This window comes from Triticum urartu, chromosome 1A (genome assembly GCF_056163025.1).
Source record: "Triticum urartu cultivar PI428250 chromosome 1A, HENAU_Tu73, whole genome shotgun sequence".
In the NCBI taxonomy this organism is placed as follows: Eukaryota; Viridiplantae; Streptophyta; class Magnoliopsida; order Poales; family Poaceae; genus Triticum; species Triticum urartu.
In genome coordinates, this window is record NC_141873.1 from 444,119,076 (window position 1) to 444,141,093 (window position 22,018).

Sequence of the window (22,018 nt, forward strand, 5' to 3'; positions counted from 1 at the left end):
AGAAATATTGAGCTGTGCTCAGTGGGTGGCTATGTTTGAGTTGTGCTGGTGCAACACTCTCTTTGGCCCCACATAATTTCCTTTTGGCCTTAAGCCTATCAAGAGGTGTAGCTATGGTGTGAATACAACCAAGCCCCCTAGTGATTTCCCTTTGGCTTTAAGCCGATCAAGAGGGTAGCTATGTTGTGAATACAACCAAGCCCCCTAGTGATTTCCCTTTATATGTGTGGCTTTACAAGCCGGATCAACATAACTCCGCTTTGTAAACAGAAGCCTCCATGTAAAAACACATGATGTAAAAACAACAGAGACCCCGCTTTAGCTGAGGCTCTGGTTTATTATATTGATCATAATATATACATTGTCATAATTATGTACATAAAAAGAGCCTATGGCTCAAGTATAGTAAGGCCGAAGATGAGCTATATTCCACGGCCGCTGGGTCTCCTCCGATTTACGTGAGTCTTTGTGCTCTTGAACATCGATAAGATAGTATGATCCATTGTGCAAATTTTTGCTGACCACAAAAGGCCCTTCCCAAGGTGGGGATAACTTATGCATATCAGTCTGATCCTGGATGAGCCGGAGCACCAGATCGCCTTCTTGAAAAGTTCTGGTTTTAACCCGGCAGCTGTGATAACGTCACAGATCTTGTTGATAAATCGCCGAACGTGCCGCCGCAAGATCACGCTCCTCATCTAACAGGTCCAGTGAATCCTGACGTGCTTTCTCATTATCAGCTTCAACATAAGCCGCCACACGGGGCGAGTCATGACGTATGTCACTAGGGAGAACTGGCTCTGCTCCGTAAACCATGAAGAAAGGCGTGTAACCCGTAGATCTGTTTGGTGTGGTGTTGATACTCCATAACACGGAAGGCAACTCCTCCACCCAACAACCCGGCGTCCGCTTTAAAGGAACCATAAGCCGGGGTTTGATACCTCTCAAAATTTCTTGATTGGCCCTCTTTGCTTGACCATTAGATTGGGGGTGAGCCACTGATGACACGTCAAGCCGGATGTGCTCATGTTGACAAAATTCTTCTATAGCACCCTTGGATAGATTAGTACCATTATCAGTTATAATGTTGTGTGGAAAACCAAACCGGAATATCACCTTTTTGATGAATTGAACCGTCGTGGCCGCATCACACTTACTGACTGGCTCTGCCTCTACCCACTTGGTAAACTTATCAACCGCCACCAGCAGGTGGGTCTTCTTGTCCTTGGACCTCTTAAAAGGTCCAACCATATCGAGCCCCCAAGTTGCAAACGGCCAAGTTATTGTAATCATTCTTAATTCTTGAGCCGGAACATGAGCACGGCGTGCAAACTTCTGACAACCGTTACACCTCCTTACCAAATCCTCAGCATTAGCATGAGCGGTCAACCAATAGAAGCCGTGATTAAAAGCCTTAGCCACCAAGGATTTTGAACTGGCGTGGTGACCACAATCTCCTTCGTGGATCTCACGCAAAATCTCACAACCTTCTTGAGGAGACACACAACGCTGAAACGCTCCTGTGATGCTGCAATGATGTAGCTCCCCATTGACAATGGTCATAGACTTGGATCGTCGGACTATCTGCCGGGCCAAGGTTTCATCGTCTGGTAACTCACCCCGGTTCATGTATGCCAGGTATGGGACCGTCCAATCTGGAATAACATGAAGAGCCACCACCAATTGAGCCTCGGGGACAAGGACAGCCAAATCCTCCTCCGTAGGTATCTTGACTGACGGATTATGCAGCACATCTAGAAAGGTATTGGGTGGCACCGGTTTACGTTGAGAGCCTAAGCGACTTAAAGCGTCTGCTGCTTCATTCTTCCGCCAGTCTATATGGTCAACCTGATAACCCTTGAAATGACCAGCGACTGCGTCCACCTCTCGTCTATATGCCGCCATGAGTGGATCCTTGGAATCCCAAGTGCCAGATACCCGTTGAGCCACCAGGTCCGAGTCACCAAAGCACTTAACCCGGCTTAAATTCATTTCCTTAGCCATCCGAAGACCATGGAGCTCCGAGTAAGGCCTTATACTCAGTTGCATTGTTAGTACAAGGGAACATTAAATGGAGAACATAACAAAACTTATCACCTCATGGGGAAGTTAATATGACTCCAGCCCCGAGCCCTCCAATTGCCTGGACCCATCAAAATGAATAGTCCAATAAGTGTTGTCTAGATTTTCCTCCGGTGCTTGCAACTCTGTCCAATCATTGATGAAGTCCACAAGTGCTTGGTATTATTGCTGTGCGAGGCGTATACTTTAGCCCGTGAGGTCCAAGCTCAATAGCCCATTTAGTAATCCGGCCCGTTGCTTCCCTGTTTTGGATGATATCTCCCAAGGGGGCTGAACTGACCACTGTGATAGGATGACCCTGAAAATAATGCTTGAGCTTCTGGCTTGCCATAAAACCCCATACACCAGCTTCTACCAATGTGGGTATCTCTGTTTGGACTCAATAAGCACCTCACTGATATAATAAACCAGCCGTTGAACCGGATACTCTTTTCCAGCCTCCTTGTGCTCCACAACAATAGCCACACTAATAGCTTGGGCATTAGCAGCCACATATAGTAATAAGGGCTCCTTGTCAACCGGAGCCGCAATGACAGGTAGTTTGGCTAACTGTCTATTCAAATCCTCAAGCGCTTTATCAGCAGCATCACTCCAGACGAAGTGATCTGTTTTCTTTAGTATCTGATACAAAGGGATAGCCTTGTCTCCAAGGCGACTGATAAACCGGCTTAAGGCTGCAATCCAGCCCGCCAAGCGCTGAACATCGTTGATGCACGCCGGTTTAGCCAGAGATGTGATAGCTGTGATCTTCTCTGGATTAGCTTCAATGCCCATGTTAGACACCAGAAAACCCAAAAGCTTACCTGCCGATACACCAAAGACACATTTGACCGGACTAAGCATCATCTTATAAACCCGAAGGTTATCAAAAGTTTTCCTCAAGTCACCTATCAATGTCTCCTCCTTTCTGGACTTCACCACAATATCATCCACATATGCATGGACATTGCGCCCAATCTGTTTATGCAGACAATTCTGGATGCAGCACTGATAAGTTTCTTGGGCACTCTTGAGCCTGAAAGGCATAGATACATAGCAGAAGGCTCTAGAGGGAGTTATGAAAGCTGTCTTCTCCTGATCCTTAACTGCCATTTTGATCTGATGATAACCAGAATAAGCATCCAGAAAACACAAACGATCACAACCTGCTGTAGCATCAATAATATGATCGATACGAGGGAGAGCAAAGGGGTCAGCTGGACAGGCTTTGTTTAAGTCTGTGTAATCCACACACATACGCCAAGTGCCATTTTTATTAAGTACCAGCACCGGATTAGCGAGCCACTCAGGGTGAAAGACCTCCACAATAAACCCTGCTGCCAAAAGCCGGGCTACCTCCTCACCAATAGCTTTACGCCTTTATTCATTAAAGTGGCGAAGAAACTGCCTGACCGGTTTAAACTTAGGATCTATATTAAGGGTGTGCTCACCGAGTTCCCTCGGTACACCTGGCATGTCAGAAGGCTTCCATGCAAAGATGTCGCAGTTCTCACGGATGAACTCGATGAGCGTGCTTTCCTATTTCGGATCCAGGTTAGCGCTGATACTGAACTGCTTGGATGAATCGCCAGGAACAAAGTCAACTAGCTTAATTTCCCCAGCCGATTTAAATTTCAGTGCCGAGTCATGCTCGGTAGTTGGCTTTTTCAGAGAAGTCATATCTGCCGGATCAACATTATCCTTATAAAATTTCAGCTCTTCTGTGGCACAAACCGACTCAGCATAAGCCGCATCACCTTCTTCACATTCCAAAGCAATCTTCCGACTCCCATGCACCCGTGCCTTTTACTCCTAAACCATCCAAGAAAAAGGATGATGAGGATTTGGAGCGCTTTGCTGAAATGATTAGACCTATCTTTTGCGTATGCATTTGACTGATATGCTTAAAATGAACCCTTATGCTAAATACATGAAAGATATTGTTACAAATAAAAGAAATATACCGGAAGCTGAAATTTCAACCATGCTTGCTAATTACACTTTTAAAGGTGGAATACCAAAGAAACTTGGAGATCCAAGAGTACCAACTATACCATGCTCCATTAAAAGAAACTATGTTAAAACTACTTTATGTGATCTTGGAGCTGGTGTTAGTGTTATGCCTCTCTCTTTATATCGTAGACTTGATTTGGATAAGTTGACACCTACTAAAGTATCTTTGCAAATGGCTGATAAATCAACTGCTATACCTGTCGGTATTTGCGAGGATGTGCCTGTTGTGGTTGCAAACGTTACTATTTTAACAGACTTTGTTATTCTTGATATTCACGAGGATGATAGTATGTCAATTATCCTTGGTATACCCTTTTTGAATATTGCAGGGGCTGTTATTGATTGCAACAAAGGCAATGTCACTTTTCATGTTAATGGTAATGAGCATACGATACACTTTCCGAGGAAACAACCTCAAGTCCATAGTATCAATTCTATTGGAAAATTTTCAACAATTACTATTGGAGGTTTTGAATTTCCTCTTCCTACAGCCAAGAAGAAATATGATATCCTTATTGTTGGGGATGTGCATATACCCGTTGAGGTAACCTAGTGTTATTCGAAATTTCTCTAGTTTCATGTTATTCGAAATGAGTTTGTTAACAAGACTTAATCAACCTTGTTAGTGGATTCCTTTTGATGAGCATGAGATGGATGAAGTTAGAAAGCACAAACTTATGTACCCTCTTTTTACTTTCTGTTATTTAGTTTAAATAAAGCAAAAATTGCATTTTCTGTTTGTTTTCTAAATTACCCTTGCAATAAAAAATACCCCGAAGGTAAAAGTTACTATTGGAGGTTTTGAATTTCCTCTTCCTACAGCCAAGAAGAAATATGATATTCTTATTGTTGGGGATGTGCATATACCCGTTGAGGTAACCTAGTGTTATTCGAAATTTCTCTAGTTTCATGTTATTCGAAATGAGTTTGTTAACAAGACTTGATCAACCTTGTTAGTGGATTCCTTTTGATGAGCATGAGATGGATGAAGTTAGAAAGCACAAACTTATGTACCCTCTTTTTACTTTCTGTTATTTAGTTTAAATAAAGCAAAAATAGCATTTTCTGTCTGTTTTCTAAATTATCCTTGCAATAAAAAATACCCCGAAGGTAAAAGTTCTCCAAATGCCCTGAAAACGAAATATGATTTTCCAGAATATTTAAGAATTATTGGCACTGAGAACACACCCCCTGGGCACGCCCCCTGCCTTGTGGACCCCACGTGGGTCCCCTCCACTTATCCTTGCACCCACACACTTCGTCTTTCTCCAAAAAAATCATCCACCAGCTCAAACCCAAGTTCTTGCTCATCTTGCTGCCATTTTCGATCTCCTTGCTCAAAGCTCCATTCACAAAACTGCTTTGGGGGATTGTTCTCCGGTATGTGACCCCTCCAATGGTCCAATTAGTTTTTGATCTAGTGCTTTATTTATTGCAAATTTTGGCTGCTTAGGTGACCCTGTTCTTGATCTTGCATGTCAAATTTATGTGGTTAAAAGTAGTTTTAATGCATGATATAGCCTCTAGACACTTGTAGGAGTAGTTGCTATCAATTTTGTTGAGTTTGGTTTACTTTTTTTTTGAGTCACTAAAAATTTCAGAAATTTTTCAGAGGAAGAAATATGTTTAGGATAATGTACCAAGGTGGTTCCTCAAGGAAGCAAGGCCCAAGGCCCACAATACGCGACCCGGACAATGAACTTCCAAGGGAGGCTCAAGTGCGGCCTTGTCAATGGTTGTCAGAGGATTTCATGGTTCGGGCAGGCATCAAGGAAGAATTTGACGCATATGTGCGTAACACTGATCTTGAGAGCTTCGAGGCAGATAAGTGTCGACAATACCTCTATTTAACTGATTCATTTGTGAGAAGGTTTAAATTTACTTCCTCGGGCAATACTCACAATGTCCTATTTGATCTTTATGATAAATCTTATACCATGGACTTAGAAGATTTTAATACTACTTGTAAACTCCCGCAGTGGGGTAGCGCTAGTGAACCTCGCAAATCTGAATTTAAAGAATTTCTTGCTAGTATCATTGTGGGGGAATCTAGAGAAATAACACAAGCTACCATAGGGATCATTCATTTTCCTGCCATACATTATTTTGCTCTCTTCGTGGGTAGATGCATTAATGGTAAGGATGAGGCATGTCACGTGTGTGTTCCCGATCTTAGTGTTCTCAAGAGTGCTGTGTTAGGAGATAAACAATACAACTTAGGGGCTATTGTTGCACGTAGGTTGCATCTTAATGGTTTAACTAGAGACTTATTTGGTGGGATTAATGCAACTCGTATTGCTAATTTTCTTGGTATACCCATACGTGGGGATGATATTGAGTTGCCTCCTGCTTATCTAGATTATAATGCTATGGTTCGTCATCAGTTTGTTGAGAGGAACGATCAGTTCCTCCAGTACCGACTAATCTTTGACAGACGTCGCACCTTCCACGTTGCTCTTCCTACTCCTGCTTTCTTTGATTTTTAGACAAAAGGGAGATATGTTATAACCAGGGAGGAGGCGAACGAGTATGAGAGGAGGACGGAGATAGCTCGCCTCAAAGCTGCAGCTCATGAGGCAATTGCCGCTGCATCTCTGTACGACCCTAGCTACAATTTTGATCCATGGGCATAGACCAACTTAGGCCAAAAGCCTAAGCTTGGGGGAGTACGTATTTCTCACCGACATTACATTCATGTTCACACACTCATGCCAATTGTCGGTGCTCATACTTTTTCATTGTATCATCCATGCTAGTTTATTTTCTGTTTAAGCTTTCTTTTTGTGTGTTTGAAAAAACTTAAGAAAAGCCAAAAAATCAGTTGTAGCTTTTAGCAAGTTTATTTTCCATGCCTGTAGTAGTATTAGTAATTAAAAGAAAACCCAAAAAGATTTCTCGTTCTTCTTTTGCTTGTTGGGAGCTTTCCCGTGTAATTAGTTTTGTTTCTTTTCTTTTTCTTTGGGGGTCGAGAGGAGAAGACCATGATGAAAATGTTGAGTGGCTCTCTTATGCATTATTGTTGATCTAACAAAGAGCCCATATTAACTTGTCTTCTCCCATGTATTAAATGCTTGCAGATTCCAGCTTAGTCCAATGCACATGCACTATTATTATTATCCACACTATTCGGTTGTGCAAGTGAAAGGCAAAAATGACGATATATGATGGACTAATTGAGATGAGAGAAGCTGGTATGAACTCGACCTCTCTTGTTTTTGTAAATATGATTAGTTCATCATTCCTGATTCAGCCTATTATGAATGAAACATGTTTGCAATGACAATTAGAGATTATAGTTGCTCATGCCATGCTTAATTTGCTAGGAGTTTATAATGGTTTACCTTGCGTGCCAACATGCTATTAAAATGGTTGTGATGTGGTATGATAGGGTGGTATCCTCCTTTGAACGATTCAAGTGGCTTGACTTGGCACATGTTCACGCATGTAGTTCAAACAAAATCAACATAGCCTCTACAATATTTATGTTCATGGTGAATTATATCCTACTCATGCTTGCATTCAGTGTTGATTAATTTTAATGCATGTTCATGACTGTTGTCGCTCTCTAGCTGGTCGCTTCCCAGTCTCTTTCTAGCCTTCACCTGTACTAAGCAGGAATACTGCTTGTGCATCCAATTCCATAAACCCCAAAGTTGTTCCATATGAGTCCACCATACCTTCCTATATACGGTATCTACCTGCCGTTCCAACTAAATTTGTATGTGCCAAACTCTAAACCTTCAAATAAAAATTCTGTTTTGTATGCTCGAATAGCTCATGTAACAACTAGGGTTGTCTGTATCTTCCATGCTAGGCGGGTTATTCTCAAGAGGAGTGGACTCCGCTCCTCACTCACGAGAAAATGGCTGGTCACCGGGATGCCCAGTCCCATGCTCAAATCAAATCAAAATAATTGCAAACAAAACTCCCCCTGGATTGTTGTTAGTTGGAGGCACCCGTTGTTTCGGGCAAGCCATGAATTGATGCTTGTTGGTGGTGGGGGAGTATAAACTTTACCATTCTGTTTGAGAACCGCCTATAATGTGTGTAGCATGGAAGATATCGAGATCTCTCGGTTGTTATGTTGGCAATGAAAGTATACCGCTCAGAATATTATTCATCTCTATTTCAAAATTGAGCTCTGGCACCTCTACAAATCCCTGCTTCCCTCTGCGAAGGGCCTATCCATTTACTTTTATTTTGAGTCATCACCCTCTAATTGAAAAGCACAAGTTGGAGATCACCGCTGTCATTTTCATGTATTTTTATTAGTTTACATTGAGTATGACTTGACTGGATCTCTTTTACCATGAATTACAATTTCCAGTCAGCCCTTGATCTTCAGGGGTGCTCTGCATTTATGTTTTCGGTCTCAGAAAGGGCTAGCGAGATACCATCTTGTTATATCATATTATGATTGTTTTAAGAAAGTGTTGTCATCCGAGATTTATTATTATTGCTCGCTAGTTGATTATGCCACTGATATGAGTAAACATAAGTCCTAAATGTTATTGTGAATACGGGTAGTTCATAATCTTTGCTGAAAACTTGAATGCTGGATTTACATATTTACAACAACAAGAGCAAACAGAGTTTGTAAAAGTTTTTCTTTATCACTTTTAGTTTGTCAACTAAATTGCTTGAGGACAAGCAAAGGTTTAAGCTTTGGGGAGTTGATACGTCTCCAACGTATCTACTTTTCCAAACACTTTTGCCCTTGTTTTGGACTCTAACTTGCATGATTTGAATGGAACTAACCCGGATTGACGCTGTTTTCAACAGAATTGCCATGGTGTTGAAGGAAATATGCCCTAGATGCAATAATAAAGTTGTTATTTATATTTCCTTATATCATGATAAATGTTATTATTCATGCTGGAATTGTATTAACCGGAAACTTAGTACATGTGTGAATACATAGACAAATAAAGTGTCACTAGTATGCCTCTACTTGACTAGCTCGTTGATCAAAGATGGTTATGTTTCCTAGCCATAGACATGAGTTGTCATTTGATTAACGGGATCACATCATTAGGATAATGATGTGATTGATTTGACCCATTCCGTTAGGTTAGCACTTGATCGTTTAGTATGTTGATATTGCTTTCTTCATGACTTATACACGTTCCTATGACTATGAGATTATGCAACTCCCGTTTACCGGAGGAACACTTTGTGTGCTACCAAACGTCACAGCGTAACTGGGTGATTATAAAGGTGCTCTACAGGTGTCTCTGAAGGTACTTGTTGAGTTGGCGTATTTCGAGATTAGGATTTGTCACTCCGATTGTCGGAGAGATATCTCTGGCCCACTCGCTAATGCACATCACTATAAGCCTTGCAACCATTGTAACTAATGAGTTAGTTGCGGGATGATGTATTACAGAACGAGCAAAGAGACTTGCCGGTAACGAGATTGAACTAGGTATTGAGATACCGACGATCGAATCTTGGGCAAGTAACATACCGATGACAAAGGGAACAACATATGTTGTTATGCGGTTTGACCGATAAAGATCTTCGTAGAATATGTGGGAGCCAATATGAGCATCCAGGTTCCGCTATTGGTTATTGACCGGAGATGTGTCTCGGTCATGTCTGCATAGTTCTTGAACCCATAGGGTCCGCACGCTTAAAGTTCGGTGACGATCGATATTATGAGTTTTTGTGTTTTGATGTACCGAAGGTAGTTAGGAGTCCCGGATGAGATCGGGGACATGACGAGGAGTCTCGAAATCATCGAGATGTAAAGATCGATATATTGGACAACTATATTCGAACATCAGAAAGGTTCCGAGTGATTCGGGTATTTTTCGGAGTACCAGAGAGTTACGGGAATTTGCCGGGGAGTAGATGGGCCTTATTGGGCTTTAGGGGAAAGAGAGAGGAGAGGCTGCGCCCCCCTAGGCCTAGTCCGAATTGGACTAGGGGGAGGGGCGGCGCCCCCTCCTTCCTTCTCTTCTCTTTTCCCTTTCCTTCTCTCCTACTCCTACTACTTGGAAGGGCTCCTAGTTCTACTAGGAAAGGGGTAATCCTACTCCCGGTGGGAGTAGGACTCCCCTAGGGCGCGCCATAGAGAGGGCCGGCCCTTTCCCTCCTACACTCCTTTATATACGGGGAGAGGGGCATCCCTTGGAGACCGAACAATTGATCATTGATCTCTTAGCCGTGTGCGGTGCCCCCCTCCACCATAATCCACCTCGATCATATCGTAGCGGTGCTTAGGCGAAGCCCTGTGTCGGTAGCATCATCATCACTGTCACCACGCCGTCGTGCTGACAAAACTCTCCTGTGAAGCTTTGCTGGACCGGAGCTCGCGGGACGTCTTCGAGTTGAACGTGTGCATAACTCGGAGGTGCCGTGCGTTCCGTACTTGGATCGGTCGGATCATAAAGACATACGACTACATCAACCGCGTTGTGCTAACACTTCCACATTCAGTCTACGAGGGTACGTGGACACACACTCCCCTCTCGTTGCTATGCATCACCATGATCCTGTGTGTGCGTAGGATTTTTTTTGAAATTACTACGTTCCCCAACAATGGCATCTGAGCTAGGTTTATGCGTAGATGTTATATGCACGAGTAGAACACAAGTGAGTTGTGGGCGATACAAGTCATACTGCTTACCAGCATGTCATACTTTGGTTTGGCGGTATTGTGGGATGAAGCGCCCCGGACCGACATTACGCGTACGCTTACACGAGACTGGTTCTACCGACGTGCTTTGCACACAGGTGGCTAGCGGGTGTCAGTTTCTTCAACTTTAGTTGAACCGAGTGTGACTACGCCCGATCCTTGAGAAGGTTAAAACAACACTAACTTGATGAAATATCGTCGTGGTTTTGATGCGTAGGTAAGAACGGTTCTTGCTCAACCCGTAGCAGCCACGTAAAACTTGCAACAAAAAAGTAGAGGATGTCTAACTTGTTTTTGCAGGGCTTGTTGTGATGTGATATGGTCAAGATGTGATGAGATATAAGTTGTTGTATGAGATGATCATGTTTTGTTGAAGTTATCGGCAACTGGCAGAAGCCTTATGGTTGTCTCTTTATTGCATAAGATGCAAGCGCCAAATAATTGCTTTACTTTATTGCTATGCGATAGCAATAGTTGCAAGAGCAATAGTTGGCGAGACGACCATGTGATGACATGTTGATAGAGATCAAGAGGATGGAGATCATGGTGTCATGCCGGTGACGATAGAGATCATGATGGAACTTTGGAGATGGAGATCAAAGGCGCAAGATGATCATGGCCATATCATGTCACATATTTTGATTGCATGTGATGTTTATCTTTTATTCATCTTATTTTGCTTAGTTCGATGGTAGCTTTATAAGATGATCTCTCACTAAATTTCAAGGTAAAAGTGTTCTCCCTGAGTATTCACTGTTGCCAAAGTTCGTCGTGCCGAGACACCACGTGATGATCGGGTGTGATAAGCTCAACGTTCATCTACAATGGGTGTAAGACAGTTTTGCACATGCAGAATACTCGGGTTAAACTTGACAAGCCTAGCATATGCAGATATGGCCTCAGAACACTGAGACCGAAAGGTTGAGCGTGAATCATATAGTAGATATGATCAACATAGTGATGTTCACCATTGAAAACTACTCCATCTCACGTGATGATCAGACATGGTTTAGTTGATATGGACACGTGATCACTTAGATGATTAGAGAGACGTCTATCTAAGTGTGAGTTCTTAAGTAATATGATTAATTGAACTTTAAATTTATCATGAATTTAGTCCTGGTAGTATTTGCATATCTATGTTGTAGATCAATAGCTCGCACATAGCTTCCCCGTTTATTTTTGATATGTTCCTAGAGAAAAATAAATTGAAAGATGTTAGTAGCAATGATGCGGATTGGATCCGTGATCTGAGGATTACCCTCATTGTTGCACAGAAGAATTATGTCCTTGATGCACCGCTAGGTGACGGACCTATTGCAAGAGCATATGTAGACGTTATGAACGTTTGGCAAAGCTTGGTATGATGACTACTTGATACTTTAGTGCACCATGCTTTATGGCTTAGAACCGGGACTTCAAAAATGTTCTGAACGCCATAGAGCATATAAGATGTTCCAAGAGTTGAAATTAGTATTTCATTCTCATGCCCGTGTCGAGAGGTAGGAGACCTCTGACAGTACTTTGCCTACAAAGATGCAGGAGAATAGCTCAACCAGTGAGCATGTGCTCAGATTGTCTGGGTACTGCAATTGCTTGAACCAAGTGGGAGTTAATCTTCCAGATAAGATAGTAATTGACAAAGTTCTCTAGTCACTATCACCAAGTTACTAGAACTTAGTGATGAACTATAATATGCAATGGATAACAGAAACAATTCCCAAGCTATTCGTGATGCAGAAATCGGCGAAGGTAGAAATCAAGAAAAGCATCAAGTGTTGATGGTTGACAAGACCACTAGTTTTAAGAAAAGGGCAAACGAAAGAAGGGGAACTTCAAGAAGAATGACAAGCAAGTTGCTGCTCAAGTGAAGAAGCCCAAGTCTAGACCTGAGCCTGAGACTAAGTGCTTCTACTGCAAAGGGACTGGTCCCTGGAAGCAGAAATGCCCCAAGTATTTGGCGGATAAGAAGGATGGCAAAGTGAACAAAGGTATATCTGATATACATGTTATTGATGTGTACTTTACTAGTGTTTATAGCAACCCCTCAGTATTTGATACTACTTCAGTTGCTAAGATTAGTAACTCGAAACGGGAGTTGCAGAATGAACAGAGACTAGTTAAGGGTGAAGTCACGATGTGTGTTGGAAGTGGTTCCAAAATTGATATGATCATCATCACACACTCCCTATACTTTCGGGATTAGTGTTGAACCTAAATAAATGTTATTTGGTGTTTGCGTTAAGCATGAATATGATTTGATCATGTTTATTGCAATACAGTTATTCATTTAAAGTCACAGAATAATTATTGTTCTGTCTGCATGAATAAAACCTTCAATGGTCATACACCCAAGGAGAATGGTTTATTGAATCTCGATCGTAGTGATACACATATTCATAATATTGAAACCAAAAGATGCAAAGTTAATAATGATAGTGCAGCTTATTTGTGGCACTGCCGTTTAGGTCATATTGGTGTAAAGCGCATGAAGAAAATCCATGCTGATGGGCTTTTGGAATCACTTGATTATGAATCAGTTGATGCTTGCGAACCATGCCTCATAGGCAAGATGACTAAGACTCCGTTCTCTGGAACAATGGAGCGAGAAACTGACTTATTGGAAATAATACATACTGATGTATGCGGTCTGTTGAGTGTTGAGACTCGCGACGGGTATCGTTATTTTCTTACCTTCACAGATGATTTGAGTAAGATATGGGTATATCTACTTGATGAAACATAAGTCTGAAACATTTGAAAAGTTCAAAGAATTTTAGAGTGAAGTGGAAAATCATCGTAACAAGAAAATAAAGTTTATACGATCTAATCGTGGAGGAGAATATTTGAGTTACGAGTTTGGTCTTTATTTGAAACAATGCGGAATAGTTTCGCAATTCACACCACCTGGAACACTACAACATAATGGTGTGTCCGAACGTCGTAATCGCACTTTACTAGATATGGTGCAATCTATGATGTCTCTTACTGATTTACCGCTATCGTTTTGGGGTTATGCATTAGAGACAACTGCATTCACGTTAAATAGGGCACCATCTAAATCCAGATGACACCGTATGAACTATGGTTTGGCTAGAAACCTAAGCTATCATTTCTTAAAGTTTGGGGTTGTGATGCTTATGTGAAAAAGTTTCAGCCAGATAAGCACAAACCTAAATCAGAAAAGTGCGTCTTTATAGGATACCCAAAAGAAACTGTTGGGTACACCTTCTATCACAGATCCGAAGGCAAGAAATTTGTTGCTAAGAATGGATCCTTTCTAGAGAAGGAGTTTCTCTCGAAAGAAGTGAGTGGGAGGAAAGTAGAACTTGATAAGGTAATTGTACCTTCTCCCGAATTGGAAAGTAGTTCATCACATAAATCAGTTCCAGTGATTCCTACACCAATTAGTGAGGAAGCTAATGATGATGATCATGAAACTTCAGATCAAGTTACTACCAAACCTCACAGGTCAACCAGAGTAAGGTCCGCACCAGTGTGGTACGGTGATCCTTTCTGGAAATCATGTTACTAGACCATGACAAAGCTACGAACTATGAGGAAACGATGACGAGCCCAGATTCCGCAAAATGGCTTGAGGCCATGAAATCTGAGATGGGATCCATGTATGAGAACAAAGTATGGACTTTGATTGACTTGCCCGATGATCAGTGAGTCATTAAGAATAAATGGATCTTCGAGAGGAAGACGGACTCTGATAGTAGTGTTACTATCTACAAAGCTCGAATTGTCGCAAAATGTTTTCGACAAGTTCAAGGTGTTGACTACAATGAGATTTTCTCACTCGTATCGATGCTTAAAAGTCTGTCCAAATCATGTTAGCAGTTGCTGCATTTTATGAAATCTAGCAAATGGATGTCAAAACTGCATTCCTTAAAGGATTTCTCAAAGAAGAGTTGTATATGATACAACCAGAAGGTTTTTTCGATCCTAAAGGTGTTAACAAAGTGAGCAAGCTCCAGCAATCCATCTGTGGACTGGTGCAAGCATCTCGGAGTTGGAATATATGCCTTGATAAAGTGATCAAAGCATATTGTTTCATACAGACTTGCGGTGAAGCCTGTATTTACAAGAAAGTGAGTGGGAGCACTACAACATTTCTGATAAGTATATGTGAATGACATATTGTTGATCAGAGATAATGTGGAATTTTCTGGAAAGCATAAAGGAGTGTTTGAAAGGAGTTTTTCAAAGAAAGACCTCGGTGAAGCTACTTACATATTGAGCATCAAGATCTATAGAGATAGATCAAGACGCTTGATATATTTTCAATGAGTACATACATTGACAGGATTTTGAAGTAGTTCAAAATGGAACAGTCAAAGAAGGAGTTCTTGCCTGTGTTGCAAGGTGTGAAGTTGAGTAAAGACTCAAAACCCGACCACGGCAGAAAATAGAAAGAGAATGAAAAAGTCATTCCCTATGCCTCAGTCATAGGTTCTATAAAGTATGCTATGCTGTTTACCAGTCCTATTGTATACCTTAACATCTTTCTGGCAAGGGAGTACAATAGTGATCTAGGAGTAGATCACTGGATATCGGTCAAAATTATCCTTAGAGGACTAAGGAAATATTTCTCGGTTATGGAGGTGATAAAAGAGTTCGTCGTAAAGAGTTACATCGATACAAGCTTTTAACACCGATCTAGATGACTCTAAGTCTCGATCTAGATACATATTGAAAGTGGGAGCAATTAGCTAGAGTAGCTATGTGCAAAGCATTGTAGACATAGAAAATTTGCAAAATACATACGGCTCTGAATGTGGCAAACCCATTGACTAAATTTCTCACAAGCAAAACATGATCACTCTTTGGGTGTAAATCACATAGCGATGTGAACTAGATTATTGACTCTAGTAAACCCATTAGGTGTTAGCCACATGGAGACGTGAACTAATCACATAAAGATGTGAACTATTGATGTTAAATCACATGACGATGTGAACTAGATTATTGACTCTAGTGCAAGTGGGAGACTGAAGGAAATATGCCCTAGAGGCAATAATAAAGTTGTTATTTATATTTCCTTATATCGTGATAAATTTTATTATTCATGCTAGAATTGTATTAACCGGAAACTTAGTACATGTGTGAATACATAGACAAACAAAGTGTCACTAGTATGCCTCTACTTGACTAGCTCGTTGATCAAAGATGGTTATGTTTCCTAGCCATAGACATGAGTTGTCATTTGGTTAACGGGATCACATCATTAGGGGAATGATGTGATTGACTTGACCCATTCTGTTAGCTTAGCACTTGATTGTTTAGTATGTTGCTATTGCTTTCTTCATGAGTTATACATGTTCCTATGACTATCAGATTATGCAACTCCCGTTTACCAGAGGAACACTTTATGTGCTACCAAACGTCACAACGTAACTGGGTGATTATAAAGGTGCTCTACAGGTGTCTCCGAAGGTACTTGTTGAGTTGGCGTATTTCGAGATTAGGATTTGTCACTCTGATTATCGGAGAGGTATCTTTGGGCCCACTCGGTAATGCACATCACTATAAGCCTTGCAAGCATTGTAACTAATGAGTTAGTTACGGGATGATGTATTACGGAACGAGTAAAGAGACTTGCCGGTAACGAGATTGAACTAGGTATTGAGATACCGACGATCGAATCTCGAGCAAGTAACATACCGATGACAAAGGGAACAACGCATGTTGTTATGCGGTTTGACCGATAAAGATCTTCGTAGAATATGTGGGATCCAATATGAGCATCCAGGTTCCGCTATTGGTTATTGACCGGAGACGTGTCTCGGTCATGTCTGCATAGTTCTCGAACCCGTAGGGTCCGCATGCTTAAAGTTCGGTGACGATCGGTATTATGAGATTTTGTGTTTTTATGTACCGAAGGTATTTAGGAGTCCCGGATGAGATAGGGGACATGACGAGGAGTCTCGAAATGATCGAGACGTAAAGATCGATATATTGGATGACTATATTCGGACATCGGAAAGGTTCCGAGTGATTCAGGTATTTTTCGGAGTACCGGAGAGTTACGGGAATTCACCGGGGAGTAGATGGGCCTTATTGGGCTTTACGGGAAAGAGAGAGGAGAGGCTGCGCGCCCCCAAGGCCTAGTCCGAATTGGACTAGGGGGAGGGGCGGCGCCCCCTCCTTCCCTCTCTTATCTTTTCCCTTTCCTTCTCTCCTACTCCTACTACTTGGAAGGGCTCCTAGTTCTACTAGGAAAGGGGGAATCCTACCCCGGTGGGAGTAGCACTCCCCTAGGGCGCGCCATAGATAGGGCCGCCCCTCTCCATCCTCCACTCCTTTATATACGGGGAGAGGGGCACCCCTTGGAGACAGAACAATTAATCATTGATCTCTTAGCCGTGTGCGGTGCCCCCTCCACCATAATCCACCTCGATCATATCGTAGCGGTGCTTAGGCGAAGCCCTGCGTCGGTAGCATCATCATCACCATCACCACGCCGTCGTGCTGACAAAACTCTCCTGTGAAGCTTTGTTGGATCGGAGCTCGCGGGACGTCATCGAGTTGAACGTGTGCAGAACTCGGAGGTGCCGTGCGTTCGGTACTTGGATCGATCGAATCATGAAGACGTACGACTACATCAACCGCATTGTGCTAACGCTTGCACATTCGGTCTACGAGGGTATGTGGACACACTCTCCCCTCTCGTTGCTATGCATCACCATGATCCTATGTGTGCGTAGGATTTTTTTTGAAATTACTACGTTCCCGAACAGGTGTTATTTTTGTGCAGAAATAAAAGTTCTTGGAATGACCTGAAAATCAACGGAGAATATTTTTGAAATATATAAAAAATACTGGCAAAAGAATCAAGGCCAGGGGGCCCACACCCTGTCCACGAGGGTGGGGGCGCGCCCCTTGCCTCGTGGGCCCCCTCGTGCTCCACCGACCTCAACTCCAACTCCATATATTCATGTTCGGGGAGAAAAAAATAGGAGAGAGGGATTCATTGCGTTTTAACGATACAGAGCCACCGCCAAGCCCTAATCTCTCTCGGGAGGGCTGATCTGGAGTCCGTTCGGGGCTCCAGAGAGGGGAATCCGTCGCCATCGTCATCATCAACCTTCCTCCATCACCAATTTCATGATGCTCACCGCCATGCGTGAGTAATTCCATCATAGGCTTGCTAGACGGTGATGGGTTGGATGAGATTTATCATGTAACTGAGTTAGTTTTGTTAGGGTTTGATCCCTAGTATCCACTATGTTTTGAGATTGATGTTGCTATGACTTGGCTATGCTTAACGCTTGTCACTAGGGCCCGAGTGCCATGATTTCAGATCTAAACCTATTATGTTTTCATGAATATATTTGAGTTCTTGATCCTATCTTGCAAGTCTATACTCACCTATTATGTGTTATGATCCATTAACCCCGAAGTGACAATAATCGGGATACTTACCGGTGATGACCGTAGTTTGAGGAGTTCATGTATTCACTATGTGTAATTGCTTTGGTACGATACTCTATTAAAAGGAGGCCTTAATATCCCTTAGTTTCCAATCGGACCCCGCTGCCACGGGAGGGTAGGACAAAAGATGTCATGCAAGTTCTTTTCCATAAGCACATATGACTATATTCGGAATACATGCCTACATTACATTGATGAACTGGAGCTAGTTCTGTGTCACCGTATGTTATAACTATTGAATGAGGAATCACATTCGACATAATTATCCATCACTGATCCATTGCCTACGAGCTTTTCACATATTGTTCTTCACTTATTTACTTTTCCATTGCTACTGTTACATCACTATAAAACCAAAACTGTTACCATCACTTTTTCCACCGTTACCACTACTATCATATTACTTTGCTACTAAATACTTTGCTGCAGTTATTAAGCTTCCAGGTGTGGTTGAATTGACAACTCAGCTGCTAGTACTTGAGAATATTCTTTGGCTCCCCTTGTGTCGAATCAATAAATTTGGGTTGAATACTCTACCCTCGAAAATTGTTGCGATCCCCTATACTTGTGGGTTATCACGTGTGTGCGTTCATAGGGGTGAGTGTATGCGCGTGTATATGAGCGCCTGCGTATGTACTATGTTCAAAAAAAGTGACCACCACTCGACCTTCCATGTTATGTCAATTTACATCTCTTTACTTTCTTTTTCTTATTTCCTATTTCCTTCTTTTTTATTTTTTCCCCTTTTTTTATTTTTTGTTTCTGTCTATTCTTTTCTTCTTCTTTTTTCCTGGTTCGATGATTTTGTTTCAGATTCCTGAACTCTTTTTCTTCAAATCGATGAAACTTCTTTTCAAGTTTTATAAACTTTTTCAGATCCAATGTTTTTTCTTCAAATTTGATGTTTTTTAAATTTTATGATTTTTTTCAATTCCATTAACTTTTTTTTCCAAATTCGATGAACTTTTATCAAAATTGATGAACCTTTCGTAAATTTGATGAACGTTTTTCAAATCTAATTGTTTTTATTTTCAAAATCTATGGACATTTTTTCAAATTTTATGAACTTTTTTGCAAAATCAATGAATTATTATTTTTTGAAAATCAATTAACTTTTTCAGGTTTGTGAACTTTTCTTCCAAAATGAAGAACTTTTTTCCAAAATCATGATATTTTTTCTAAATAAATTCAAAAAATTAAGTGGTACAATAGATGAATGATGCAGCAAAATAGCACTGCTGCCTTGTAGAACGAAGGCAAATCGCAACCATGAGCAGACCCATGAAGAGGGGGGAGAGGGCGAGGACCCTTACCTCCGAGAGCACGATGCGCACCGGACCGCCATCAGCCAGACCTACGGTTCTATCTGTGCTCCTGGGGAATGGGAGGGGGAGGGGGTTCGCGGGAGAGGGGGCCAACGAGAGGGACATAAGAGCGGCGGCGCAAGAGAGTGGAATATTTTTTTAGAATCTCACTAAGCTTTATTACTGCGTCACAATGTTGGTAGGGACGAACAAAAGCTCCCCGGTCTGGCCTAACCAAACATGGCGGCCAAAACCTAGGGATAAAGCATACTTTTTGAGATTATGGGCCTCAACATTTGAGGTCCTATACTCATGACTAAAAATGCAAGAAGAAAAATTATTTGCTCTAACTAAAATTTCCTTGACTATTGCTCTGAAAATAGCAGAGCTCCCCTCCCTGATTGCATCAATGGCCACCTTGCAGTCAGATGCAATAGACATTTTGTTTATATAAAGATCCTCTGCCAGGGCCTGTGCCGCTCTCTGATCGCTATCGTCTCCAAAATCTGAGGGTCATAGATATTGTTTACCACTAGAACCATGCACCAAGAAATCCACCTGCTTCATCTCTACATAACGCTCCAGCAGCTCCAAAACGCATGTCCCTAGAGACCGCTGCGTCCATGTTGATTTCCATGTGCTCCTCTGGTGGACTGATCCATGCTCGTGGCCTTGTTGTGGATTGCCTTGGTTGGATGTCTTCCTTTGTCCTCATCATCTCTAGCTCCTGTAGGTAGGACTTTATGAACCTGTCCATTCCAAAAGGATTTTGGTAAACATCCTCATGTATAGCCTTCCGACGTGCACTCCAAATGGCCCAGAGGGTCACTGTCATCAGGATGAATTGCTCCGATGGAAGAGAGTCGCTCATAGCAAACAACCAAAGCTTTGCGCCCGTCTGCATGGTCATTATCATATGCTCGACCAATTCCTCATTTGAGAGCGCCCAAACACTCCGGGAAGCACTGCACTCCATCAATGCATGGCGCCAATTGTTAGGTGCTCTGCATAGAGGGCACAAGCACGTCGTTGACATGTTGCGATGTAGAAGTACGTCACCCGTAGGCAATGAATGTTGGGCTAGACGCCATGCAAATAAGCGCAGTTTAGGTGGCACCATATTCTTCCGGAGCGATTGCCATCCCCTTGACTCAGCTTCAGAATTTGATGGGTCCTCCCTCTCTTCAAGCCATGCCTCACGACTGATCTTTGTTTTGAGTATCATCCTGTATGCTGATCGGACAGAGAATACACGCTTAACATCCTCGTGCCATGCCTAGAAATCATCGACCTATCGCGAGCAAAGGGGGATCTGCAAAATTGCCTCTGCATCAACAGGGACAAAAACCTGTTGGATTAGTTCCTCCCGCCATGTAGCCGTGGAATAATCAATAAGCTCGGAGACAAGTTGTGGGGGATTAGTGACTAAGGATGTCAGAGGTTTCATCACTCCGTTCCTCGGGATCCAATTGTGGAACCAAATTCTCATGGTGGCTCCATCTCCAATCCTTCAAACAGCACCTAGATTGACAATATCCTTCCTAGCCAAGATGGCACGCCAGACCTGAGAGGGGCGCGGCCCCAATTCTGCATCCAAGATGGAGCAGTTGGGGAAGTATATCACTTTCATGATTCGAGCACTCAAAGATGATGGATCATTCATAATTCTTCAGACTTGACGTGACAGTAGGGCAAGGTTAAAGATCTCAATATCCCTGAGTCCGAGCCCCCCCATGTTCTTTGGTCTTGTCATCAGATCCCATGCTACCCAGCAGGGTTTGCGCCTCCCCCTTTTGCTTCCCCACCAAAACTGACATATCTTTGAAGCCACACTTTCACATAAGCCTCTGGGTAATCTAAAACATGCCATCGAAAAAACTGGAATAGCTTGGGCCACATATTTGATAAGAACTTCCTTCCCTGCAGCTGACAACAGCTTCTCCATCCAGCCCTTTACCTTCTCCGACACTCTGTCACATAAATACTTGAACTTACCATTCTTTGATTGCCCACCTCTATTGGCATTCCCAAATACTTGTCGCTAAGAGATTCATTTTGTACCTGGAGAATGTTTTTCACCTCCGTTCTAAGGTTGTCAGGACACCCCTTGCTGAAGAAGATGGACGATTTTTTATGGTTTACTCGCTGACCCGAAGGTGAACAGTAAGTTTCCAGTAGGTTTGAAACCTCATTTGCTCCCTAAGCACTAGTCTTGAAAAGCAACAGGCTATCATCCGCAAACAAAATATGGTTTACTGCCGGAGCAGTGGGAGCCACCTTAATGCCATTAAGCGCTGATGACTGAGGATTGTGTTTTAAGAGGCACGAAAGGCCCTCTGCTGCAATCAAGAAAAGGTAAGGGGAAATATGATCTCCCTGCCGGATACCTCTTGTTGGCTTGAAATTCTCCAACTTCTCACCATTGAACAAAACTAAAAAGACACATAAGTGATCATGCTCATTACCGTTTCAATCCATTGGGATGCAAAACCAAGTTTCACCATGATGGCCTTGAGATATGACCACTCTAATCTGTCATAGGCCTTCATCATGTCCATCT